Source organism: Culex quinquefasciatus, chromosome 3 (assembly GCF_015732765.1).
Source record: "Culex quinquefasciatus strain JHB chromosome 3, VPISU_Cqui_1.0_pri_paternal, whole genome shotgun sequence".
In the NCBI taxonomy this organism is placed as follows: Eukaryota; Metazoa; Arthropoda; class Insecta; order Diptera; family Culicidae; genus Culex; species Culex quinquefasciatus.
Window position 1 is genome coordinate 149,533,059 of NC_051863.1, and position 12,559 is coordinate 149,545,617.

The 12,559-nt window shown below is 41.8% G+C and overlaps 1 protein-coding gene and 1 pseudogene across 1 annotated transcript in view; one reads left to right on the forward strand and one right to left on the reverse strand.

The window, feature by feature from the left end:
• LOC6037148 (pikachurin) overlaps positions 1-12,559 on the forward strand; it is a gene marked incomplete at its 5' end in the record, with an annotated part of 226,670 nt that overhangs the window by 68,011 nt on the left and 146,100 nt on the right. The window lies entirely within an intron of this gene.
• Positions 7,223-9,104, reverse strand: LOC6054768 (annotated as a pseudogene).

A 12,559-nucleotide genomic window follows, 5' to 3' on the forward strand; every position in this document is an offset into this window, starting at 1 on the left:
TTTAACAAAAATGTGATGACGCCATTCAGATCAGATTTTTCAATGGCTTTTCAATTATCCATCCTACGATATTGAACATGATTTTGATCAAATCATTTGAAATCTGGCGGTTAAAAAAAGTATAATCATCAAAACTGCCCATCATTGAAGAAAATTGAAGAAATCCGGTCAAGTTGTAGAGGACGTTCCAATGCATCTTTTGAAAAACCAAACGGCTAATGTCCCTTTTTTATCAGGAATTTCCTTGTTTTTTTTTTGTTTCAAAAATGTCTATAACTGTACCACAAACATCACTCGCGTGTAGGGCAGATCTTTGCGCATATTTTGGTATATATTGCATTTTAATTTTGTACATCGTAGAGCTCGGTACAGGCCTTCAAAATTTGGTTTTTTTTTTTCAAAAAATCGGCCTCTGCAAAAAAGACATGCGTCGCACTTTGCGACGCCCGAGACGCCTTTTGAATTTGCTGGGGCCAATTTTCGAAAAAAAATGCTCATAACTCCAATGTTACATGCGCATTTTTGAAAAAATATTTTTTACGGGTCTCAAATTCTTTTAAAATTGAAGGGTGGAGCGCGAGCTCCTGGTACGTCAAATCAAGCTCATATTTGAGATTTGGGCTTAGTACGCCCACCGGAACCAGCCTCTGATTGCCCGCCAAAATGTCATTTTTGTTACGTCCTAGTCTATAAACATCTTTTTAAAAACTATTGACTTCATCCAACTGAGACTTTATTGCAGATCTTTTGAAGTACTTTTTTATTGAGCGGAAATTAGGACCGTGAATTCGAACAAAACGGGCACAATTTTAAAATAAAAACTAACTTTTGTTCTTAATACCAAAGTCACCCCATCTCACGGTACGGACCCCGACTGGTGGTTTATCGAAAACATAATTTCCCAATCGGCTCCACCAGCCTTAAAAACTGATTGACGATTTTCGCAATAACAACATTTTTTTTCCGATACCCTGCCTGGTGCCTATGCGAACATACTGTCAAGGTTAATGTTTCACTGGACACTGCACAGCGCAACAAAAAAGTCGTCCACTTTGCAAAACTGTTCTTCTGTAATCGCGATAACTGCCAACTCAACCGCAAACGCACATTTGAAACTGATTCAAATGAGGTTCGTGAACTCTCGTTGATTTTACAATTTAAGTGTTTTTTCCGAAAAAGGAAAATTCTAAGTAAGTTATTAAGTTTACACACTGCACAAGTCGTTTGCGGATCGGTCGACTTTGTATGCCAAGCGCCACCGTGGCGTCGTTCGACCACAAATTTGTTTGCATTAATGCAACACTGCCCGGCTTGACCTTCCGAAGTCAATTGCGCCGGTTTGCGTCTCCGCTGAGCTGGAGCCACCCATCGTACATGGACACGAGAAGCCACGAGGGTAATTAGATTCGTTTGCTAATCGATCAATGGCACCAGATGTTTAATGGTCATACCACGGCATTATGGGTGATATTAAAGGTAAAGGATCGCCAGCATTTTTGATTTTTTACTTGGCTAAAATTGTTATTAAATCACCTTTTTCACTTTAAGATTAATGAGATCTAAACGTTATAAATCCAAAAAGTTCAAGCAAAATAAAAATTTCTGACTCCAGTTTTCCGGTTCTCCGGTTTGCCCATTGTGCATAACTGTTTCAAGTTCAAGCTTGCAACAATACCTACCCAAAAGTGGGACACCAAATTGACGCCCAATATCCGCTGCACGTCCTCGGGGGTTCCCTCCGAGAGGGAAAGCATGGCCAACAGGCCAGCATTGTTGACCAGCACGTCAACGGGTCCCAGAGATTGCTCGATGTCCTGTCTGAGCTGTGCCACCGATTTGTGGTCCGCAACGTCCACCTTGAATGCATTGGCCTTGACACCTTGCTGCTGCAGTTCCTTGGCCGTTTTCTGAGCACTGATCAGATCAATGTCCGCGACCGCCACGGAGCAACCCTCCTTGGCGAACCGTTCACAGAGAGCCTTCCCGAGTCCGTTCGCACCACCCGTCACCAGAACCACCTGGCCCCGGATGGACTTCTGCTGGGCGGGAAGAAACAGGCGCACAAAGTTAACCACGTAAAACTGCGTGCACATCGCTAGGAACTTGACCAGTTTTGGTACGACTTCAACCAGCACAAACTTCACTTGCTTCTCGAACCGTTCATAGCTGAACGGAGTCGATTTCCGCTTCTTGGGCCGATCACTCGCTAGGGCCGGTTCGTACTGACCGTCCTTATGCTTAAAGTACTGCTCTTGGAACGCCATCGCACGAATGCTACTGAACACACTTAGAACACACCAAGTTGTCGACAACCGAATGACCCGGCACTGTGCGCGGTTTGAGCGCAACTGAGTCGATGAGAGCTGCAACGGCTCTACCGTACCTTCAAATATAATCTGCGTCTAACGTCTTACAAAGCCAGTGGCGACGCACGCGCATGTACGACGGAGAATGTCCACTTTGAACGGGTGAGATTTAGGACTGAGCAGGTTCTGGGCACGTTCTAGCTTCCTCCAATCACAAAAGTTAGCTACCGGATTCGGATAAAAAGTGGAAAACTAAGTAAGTTGAACTCTATGGCAAAGGTGGAGGTCGGTCGCTTCGACATGACAGCACATTTCTTCTAATGTATTAAATATCTTGTTAAAGCTTACCTAATGGTAAATGAGCGTGATCATTAGTGATTGGAGAAATTATTTGTGTAAGACACGCTTGTTAACACTAAACGCATTATGTCATCTTATTATCTTCTGAATGTAAAGTATTGTCTTGGGACTTTTCTTAACTTTTGGTTGATGAATATTTTTTAGATTTTATTAAATCACCTTTTCATTTTGACATTTTTTTCCTAAAATGGATAAATGAATTAAAATTATCACCACCACTTTTAAAAATCACATATTAATGAAGGAAATTTCATAGCCATGTCTCATTCAATTGAGAGATCGCCTATGATTTTTTCATTCAGTACAATGATAGTTTCTTGCCTCGAAAATGAGTTTATTGGTGTCAAAATATTACTTTCTTCACATACATAATAACAAAATCCATTTCATTATACAGCAATTCCCCACGAAAACAGCATGATTCGAAAAAAAGTTCTCCGATCGGGCTCAAAATTCAAAATTCATTAGGGTGACCTACACCGTGTTAGGGTGGTCAAAAAGTGGCATTTTTTTCATTTTTTTGTTTAAAAAAAAATCATAAATCCGCACCATTTCAACCGATTTTAGCTGTCTTGGGCGCAAACGACGGGGTATTAGATAGGCTTCTAAGGTAAAATAGTTTTTTTTGTTTATAACTTATTTTTATTAGGTCCTTTTAGGTGCTGTGACCGAGGATCGTTAAATAACTAATATTTATATAAAAAAACAACTCCTAACTTCATACTTGGAGATCATGTAACTGACCAGGGTTCTTGGTCCAAGCGGGTCTTACAGGTCTTGAACCTGCCGATGTACTAGGAGAAAATGCCCCACAGCTCAGCCGAACTGTAGAGCACCTCCCCGGCTTCCTCCTTTGTGGCTCCACCGTCTCGGTAGCCACTGCTTCCTTGGCTTTTTCCTGCGGGGCGAGGGCGATCCTTCGATTTTCCGTCCGGAACTGCGCCCGGCAGCGGAGGGAACTCCACCGGCGTAAACGCCGGAACTGCTGGACTCTGCTCCTCCGCCTTCCTTGCCGACGGTTTCGGTTTCGACGCCTGCTGGCGCCTCCGGATGAAGTCCGCACGCTTGGGGCAGCTGCGGTCCGTGGCTTCGTGGGCTCCAGAGCAGTTGGCACACCGCTTCGGCTCGGCTTCTAGGACTTTGCACTCGTCCCTCTTGTTTTCAGATTGGTGTATCCCTTGGGGAAGACCACAATGTACGGAGTTTCGTCCACGGTGGACTTTTCCTTCCGCATGATGACATGCACCTCCAGCGCGTCCAGCTTGAGATCTCTCTTCAGCAGGTACTTGACCTCGTCCGGTTTCAGTTCATCAGGTAAACCACGAAGAACTACCCGATGATTTCGTTCGCTCCGCCGTTCGTGGGTGTACAATTCCACTCTCTTCTTCTTGAGGAGCTCTTGCAACTTGTCAAAATCTTTGGCAGAGAAGCAGGTCACCTTGGTTCCAAATTGGGTTAGTTTGTAAATCGGGTTGAAACCAAATTTACAACTTTCCACTATTGCCACGAGCTTGTAAAAATCCGTGGTGCTCTTCACCACCAAAGGTGGTTGCTTTTGACGTAGACTTACGTCTTTGTCGAAGGTACTGGGGTGTCATTCCAAAAAACCCGGGCCGAAGGCCCTGGATTACTGCGTCATCCGTCAAACGCTTATATCTTCCTTCCCTCTAATTGAATCGACACGATTTATGTTCCATTCGATTCGAAAATTATTCAGCAATTTGCTATAAAACTTTCATTGTTGGCAAAATAGTTTAACTATTGAAACAATTGGATGTTTTAAAATGTTTTCAAAATGCACAGATTTTGTAAGCAAAATGAGCGCTTCCCACTCACGGACGGGAATGTCAAGTACCTATTTTGAGGGGAAAATTATCCGAGCAACGCGACCGAGTGTCGGTCGCGAAAAGGAGGGGAAGTAGCGAGCCGAAAGGCTATATAAGAACGCGCGCCAGAGCCCATTCTATTATTCACGTCTCAGACGTCGGACCGGCGGCAGCAGCAGCAGCAGCAGCAGGAAAGCTCAGCTCAGAGCAGCAGCAGCAGGAGAGAGGGACCAGAACTGGAAAAGAAGCGCGCATCGCCTTCTCGTCGTCACCGTCAGCCAGTTGCCTCTCGATGGCCGGACCGTTTGGATCTTTCGTGGTTGCCGTGGTTCGGAGTTGCCTCACTCCCCGTCCCTCGTCCCACCCGGGACGAGGCATCAACGAGATGAGGCGCGCGCCTGCTGCCTTCCGCTGAAGAGCCTCTCGTGGGTCAAGCCGTGGTTGTGAAACAACAACTAGCTCGTCGCATTCGCTTCTGAAAGAATTGCGTCGTGTCCAATTCCAAACTGCTGAAAGAGTTGCCTAACTCCCCGTCTCTCGTCCCACCCGTGATGAGTCGGTGAAATGCCTTTCAGGAACTAGTGTTGGTTTTCGGGGGTGACGGATTGCACAGCTTTCTGAACCCCTCTCTCCCCCACATTATGGTACCAAATTTTCATTCGGTTCGCGAAAAAATCGTTTTTCGTTTTTCTCTCCTCCATTCGATGTTTCCATTGTTTAAATAAGGCTTTCTAGTCAAAGATTTACCAACACATTCAAAGTATGGTTACATGACAGTTGAGTTGACTGGAGTGTTAAGTTCTGTTTTGTCGGGGGGTCCATCTCCCATTTACGATCTTATTCCGTTAATGTATTTCAAGTATCTAGCTAATTCTTCAAAATTAAGATATGGAAAACTCAATGTCCACATCTCAAAACTTTACGTAGTCTACGCCATTCCGGTTATGTCTGTGACATTACTGCTTTGACTTTTGTTTACCTGCCGACTGTCCGGGTGGTGAAACCGCCGGAGCGTCTCCTCCTGCTGCTGGGCTGGCATTGTTGTTGTTTTCATTTTCTGCACATTCTGATCCACTTTTCCTTCTCCGACGACAGCTCCGGTGATCTCTGGGGTCTTCTTCCGCTTCAGATTTCCGGGGATGAGTTGGAAATCATCCGTCTCGGAGGTCTCTTCCACCTCCATCCGTCAAACAACTCGAGGCACGATGCCGTCACACACGTCTACTCTCTCGGAGCTGTTAGAGCCAAGTCAAGATAAAATAGTTAAAAGTTTCAAATATCTAGCCTAACATTTGAAGAGGTCAAATTAAATCTTAAAATGCTATTTTGAAGGTCTCGGGACCAAAGAGCCTATGTCTGAAAGATTTTTTTTCAGATTCCTCGTAATTTTTTACATAACATATCAAAAAATGGAGAAGTTTTGTTTTCAATTTTCTGAGCTACGAATTTTTGAAAATATATTTTTTTAACAATGTTTTCAAGTACATTATTATTGATTACCAATCCTTACACAGTAAAAAACAATGTAAATTTGGAATATCACATCTTTTATGATATAATTTTACCGCATTTTCGACGGAAAAAGTGACATTACACCAGAAAAGTGGTAAAATTACACCTTTTTCCTGACATAAAAGATGTACCCCTTCCCAGATGTAATATTACCATAATTTTTTTTTATATGTACAAGTATGCCAAATAAATATAATACTTTTGGCCGCAACTAAGAAATTTTATCATATACGCTAATTTTAGTCTCTGATGACCCAATTTTTTTGCACCTTTTTTTTTATTTTTGTAATAGTATTTGTTATAGAACTTTTCATGGGAATCATAAAAAAGCTTTGGGGGCTTTTTGTAGTAAAATGTTCGGCAAGATTTTCCGAACAAAATTTTGTACTAGGTTTGTGTCAAACTTCAAATTGTTTGCATGTTTCATCACAAAATGTGCATAGTGCCTAAGGGGTGCAAATACTTTTTATACAAACCTTAACTTTTAAATTGATAGTAAAATCTAGAAAAGCAAAACGGAGAAACCTAAAAACTCACCTACGAAATTCAATTACATAAGCCGAAAGCTATTTACGTTACGGTCACGTCACCTGCAAGTAAAACTGTAGCACGTTCCGTCACGTTACCACAAAACACCCATGATCACACTTATCTGGGATTCAACATCTTGGCCGGAACCGCGCGGCACAGCTTTTCGCAGCTCAATCAGCCAGCCCCAACTGATCCGGCACACATTAGCTCGGCTCGTCGACTTTACGGGGTCAATTATCTTTGTTTACTTTGAGCTAACTAACTAGCTGGGACCGGCTACCGGCTCTGGCGTACTAAGGCAAATCGTTGTGCAAATATGCACTGATCTGTTTTGTTGAAAAAAATTGAAGGTGTAAATTCAATTTAATGTTTATCGGAAGATTTGATCAACATCTAACCACACAGACAATTGCTCATAATTTGATTCTGAGTCAATATGTATGCATGGAGGTGGGTCTACGAGGTCCAATTAAGAAGTTCGAGTGATTTATAGTCTGTCCTCATTGAGGTGAGGAAGGCTAAAAAGGTTTTAAGCGATTCAACATTTCCTAAAATTTGTTTGTGTGCAACTGGTTCAGGATTGCTTTAGTGCCAATTCTTATCAGATTGAATGAATCAGATTGCTTCAGTAAATATAAAATACTCTTGAAAAAATTTGCTCAGACTTTTTTCGCAACTAAACGCCCGATTCTATTTTAAACTTGATTGGGTGATTTATGGTAATGTTAATATCTAAGAATTGCTAAAATTATTCACGTCACAACTTATTTAGTACATTTACAACTCAGGTTAAAGTAATAATAATTGCCAAAACATGGCGCTTCCACTTTAAAATTCACCGTTTAGCGAAGATTTCCTATAGCCCAAACGTGGCACGTTATCTACAAAGATGTCCATCACCAGTCGATTGATGCCATTCGGCATTAACCTGCAATGAGATTAATCAATCAGTTCTCGCTGATGATAGTGATTATCAGCCACTTGATCTTACGAGTACAGCTTGAGCATTAGCTGCATGTACAGCGGGGACGCGATCACTTCGCAGCGGTTCTTCAACACCCCATCGATCGCCAAATCAGCAACCTCGTCCGGCGTTTGAATCGGGACGCGACATCTGGTGAGGAGTAGAAAAAATGATTTCTGGGGGGTAACAGCTCACTTTACCAAGCAAAACTCACCCAAGCTGGTGCAAATAGTCTAGGAACTCCTGCCGGGTGGCCACAAAGCCCGGGTAGACGCAGGTAACAAAGATCTCGTTCCCGTACCCGTTCATGTAGAACTCCTCGTTGAGCGCCTCCATCAGCCCGCGAACGCCGAACTTGGTGGCGCTGTAGCAGACGGTGCGGCCAAAGGCTACGATACCTATGAGTAACACGCAGATTAGACGCAAAGTGTATGGCGTGAGTTGGGTTTACTCAAGCGTTACCGAACGTAGACGATACTGCCACAATGTGGCCACGGCGACGCTCCATCATGCCGTTCTTGAAGGCACGAATCGCCTAGTACGGGAGAGAAAGTTTGCCAATTCAACAAAAAAGCAATTATTTATGAATAACTGTGTACTGCTTACAAAATCATCCTGTCATTATCGACTGCTAATCCATGAAGGTTAATTCTAGACTTGGTTCTAACGTTGCTTTGTTTAATAATCGTGCCAAAACAAAGAATTTGATTAGCTGTTCACACGACCTCCCGGAGGCTGATCTAAACTAATCACAGAAACGATTAATAGAATCTCAATTTGAAGAATTTCTTAAAAAATTTCTCATTTGTTTAAAATTAACTAGGAAAAACAGTAACTGTCACCAAATCTTCATTCACAATGCCCTATCTAACAATTACACAACAACACGACACTCTCTTCAGTGTCAATCACTATTTCGCTTAATATGGCTCGAATTCCTTTCCCGTTAATTATTCATCTCGTGTCAGCACATTGTACAACCTGTTGCACCAGAACACACACGCGTTGAACCTAAAGGTATCGCCAGACCGGTTCCCCTCTAGAATAACTCACCCAGAAGTGCGACGCTAGATTGACGTTAATGATCCGCTGGACATCCTCGGGCGTTCCCTCAGACAGCGAAAGCATCGCGAGCAATCTGGCATTGTTGACCAGAATGTCAACGGGTCCCAGTTTGGCTTCCACGTCGGACTTCAGCTGTTCAACAGACTTTTGATCCCCAACGTCCACCAGGAACGGTTCCGCTCGAACTCCAAGATCGCGCACCTCCTGGTCCGTTCTCTGAGCTGCGATCAAATCAATATCGGCGACGGCCACCTGGCAACCCTCCCTAGCCAACCGCAGACACAGCGACCGTCCAAGTCCATTACCACCGCCGGTCACTAATGCCAGCTGCCCCCGGATCGATTTGCGCCTCGTTCCCAGGAACAGTCGGAACAGCTCACCTAGCAACGTTGGAATGAACAACACTATTACACGCATTACTTTGAACACAATTCCGTACCAATACTTGGGCGACTTTTGCCTCCCGAATAGGTTCCTGGCAGCTGGGACGTACTAGCCGTCCTGATGCTTGAAGTATTTAACCTGGTCAGTGTCCATCGCGTTACTAGTCTGAAATGGGTGCTACATTTTCACCAAAAATCGTCCAAACTTGAGCAGCGAAGGCGTTCAAAATTCCACAAGGATCCACATGGCTGATTTTGGTCTCCCATGCACCGCCATTCGACTCTGGGCCAGACCAAAATAAAACACGGATGCATGAGAGTGGAACAAAATGATCTTTAAAGTGATGTGATGATACAGGTGTGACGTATCGTCGCCGTCGTGCTAACTTGTCGTACGTCGATTTTGGGCCAAATTGAGTTAAGAACGCAATTTTGTGCAGCTCACAATGCCTCATCTTTTGACCTTCACAGATCCTCAAAATTCGATATCAATTCTGAGATATTTAATAAAAAACCGAAAAAAGTACGTGCATTTTTGTCATTTTTCATATGAAAGAAGTTTCAATCTTATCGTGCTATCTTGACACAGCCTGAAAATGGATGTAAGTGTGACAAATGGCCAAAGGGATTTCAAGTCAGAACGCGTTTGACACAAGTACGAGCTCTACTAGCGTAAACACTTTCAATTCCCTATAACTCGAGACTCCGGCAACCAAATTTAACCAAACTTCGGGGCAATGCATTGAACATTCTAACCAAACAAAACGTGTTTGTCATTGTTTACATTGCGTGCTCTAGTTTTTGTTTATTCAAGGTCAAACATTAAAACGCGTTTGTCTCGGAACGCCAAAAAGGTAAGAACGACATGATATCACGACAGCGTCGGTATGTCAAATAGAGCGGGAGAGGGGGTAATATGCACCCCCGGGGCAAAATGCACCCCTCTTCTTCTCGGTATTTGAAAGAATTGTCTAAGAAAAAATCACAGAAATTGGAAGCTTATTATTGCTAAACCATGCTGGAAAAATTTGAGCTTCGTAGTATAAAATCAGTTTAAGTTATTTGCAAAACATTTAAATGCTGTGTTTTCATCTAATTTTCATTGAACTTTCATTATGATTTTTGGACAATATAAAAAGCATTTATTGATTTTGTAAGTTTTAAGGTAGATAGTTTTTGCCATAATCTTCATTATTCTGTAGATAGATGAGTCCAAAAACATAAAAAAATGTATTTTTAATCAAATTTTCTGCAAAAAGCATCGTCGGGGCAAAATGTACCGCTGTGAAGCTTCTTTGTAAAAAACAGCGGTGTCATCTAGTGGTAACTAGTGAAAACTGCTTTCACCAGGTGCATTAAGTCCCATGTTGTAGTTCATTTTGCCCCACATGGTTGTTTAAAATGAATCAGAAATGTTTTTAGAAATTTGATATTTTCGAACAATTTTGAGGTTTTTGGTGGTTTTAAATAAAAGTGAGTAGAGGTGCACAAAATCGACTTAAAATTTGGAAACGGTAGAGTTATTTGATCAATGCAAGGATCTATGTCATTTTCAAATGATATGCCATTTGTTCTTTTTTTGTTGTTGTTGTTGTTGCCATTTGTTCTTAAACAAATATTCTTCAAGGAGAAGAACTAGGTTCGTTCCTTACAAAACGCCAATTTTCCCACAAGTTTCTAAGAGTAATAATCTATACTTTTTCAGATTATCTTGAAATCATCTTTCAAAATCATTTTGTTTATAACTTGTAAAGCACTGTCCCAAGCTTTTTATTTTTTTAAGGGAATTGTGGAAGCCCAAACCGGATCGGATAGAACAAATCCGCCCAAATCCGTTCAGCTAAAAATATTTAATAGAGTGGGCTTTGTCAAAATCTAGATTTTTATCAAATTTAAAAAATAAAACAAGCCTTACCCGACAAACTTCGTTTAGCAATTTTTTCGTTTGTTGACGTTTTATTATTTTTTGTTTATTCAACCTCCTTTGATCAAAATATGATTTTTTGCAATTCCGTCGTGAAACTACTTACTTTTCCTGTCATTCTTGAACGACGAAATAGCCTACTTTTCTGTACCAAAAATAACAGAATCGAATAGCAACACTTTTCAAAAAAAAAAAAATTCACTTTTCATAAAATTTCACTCAGTGTGTGTTTTTTGGAATTACAAAAAATGTTGTATGGAACTCGTTGCAAAACTTGATTTTTTCAGCACTCTTCGTATTTATCCAACTCGGTGAACCTCGTTGGATAAATGTATGACTCGTGCTGAAAAAATCCTCTTTTTGCAACTTGTTGCATAAACTACTATTACGTAACTTTCTCTATACAATTTGCCGATGCTCCGGAATCGGCTCCAGAGTGGCCAAAATGTCAATAAGTTAGCGCAAGAACCTTCCTTGGGCTTATACGAACCCAACGCAAAAAAAAGCAGATTGCAGATGTTTTTTGAATATTTTGGTTTTGAAGTATCACCTCGCCTTCCCGTGCCGAAAATTCGAGCAATGTTAATTTTCTCTAACTGAAATTTGGTTGGTTTCACATAACACATACATTAGCAGAGTCCTTGATGGAGGTTAACTTTTCTGCACATGAAGTCATGGGGACCATATAACGAGGCAAAATTTGTGTGTGTGTTTGTTTTTTTTCGCTAACCCGCGGGCCCTTTTCCGAAAGTATTCGCAGAGAAATGGGAAAAACCCAAAGAAAAACAATCCACCATCCATCTTTCCTCTGACCTTCTCCTCCGCCTACCGTGACACGTGGCAACTGAGCCGCCCTGGCACGTGAAACAAACAACGGTCTAGCTAGCTGAAAGGCACGCGCATTTTCCCGCAGCGGGGGTGGAGCGTTGGGCGGGAGGAGCAGTGGGAAAACACGAGAAAAATTAGATTTCTTCTGGCTGTTTATGAGCGTTGCGTTTTCCGCCACCACTCGGGGTGGAAGTCCCGGGAAGCCGCCGGAAACCACTTATGATGCTGTTGATAGCATTGCTGTTGAATTTTGCATCACATTCATCTCCGACGACGACCGACGCACACGGAATTCGAGCTTGCGGGGGTGGATACCAGCGTCTTCAAGCGTCTGTTTCTGTTGGGGCTATGTGTTGGGTGTCGTGGACAGAGATTTGCAGAAAATATTTCTGTTGAAATTTTGTATCATGCAAGTACGGAATACCTGTTTTTAAATTGTTGCACTGCAACTTAGGGAGTTTTTTGTCATCTAATTCAAAAATTGTCTCAATCCTGCAACTATCCTATTGTAATTATTGTATGTTTTCGGAAATGGTCATTCATGGTCACTATTTTTTAAAATCGAAAACTGCAAATATTTCGCTTAAATCAAACATTCGGTGGCTTTAACTTGGAAACCGAGCCCTTTATCAAAGAATCTGTAAAGTACTTTTCGATTGTAAATTCAATTTTACATAAACTAATAGAGTCAAATTTGTTTTTGCATGAAATTTCGATTTTTTCCAAAAAAACACTATTTTTGTTTTGGTAAAGAATTTCTTTTTTACAGTTTTCTGGAATACGCTACAGAATATGATTGATTTTTCTGACATTCTACATGATTTAGAGAACCAAATTGCATCATCAACTCAAAATAGTCA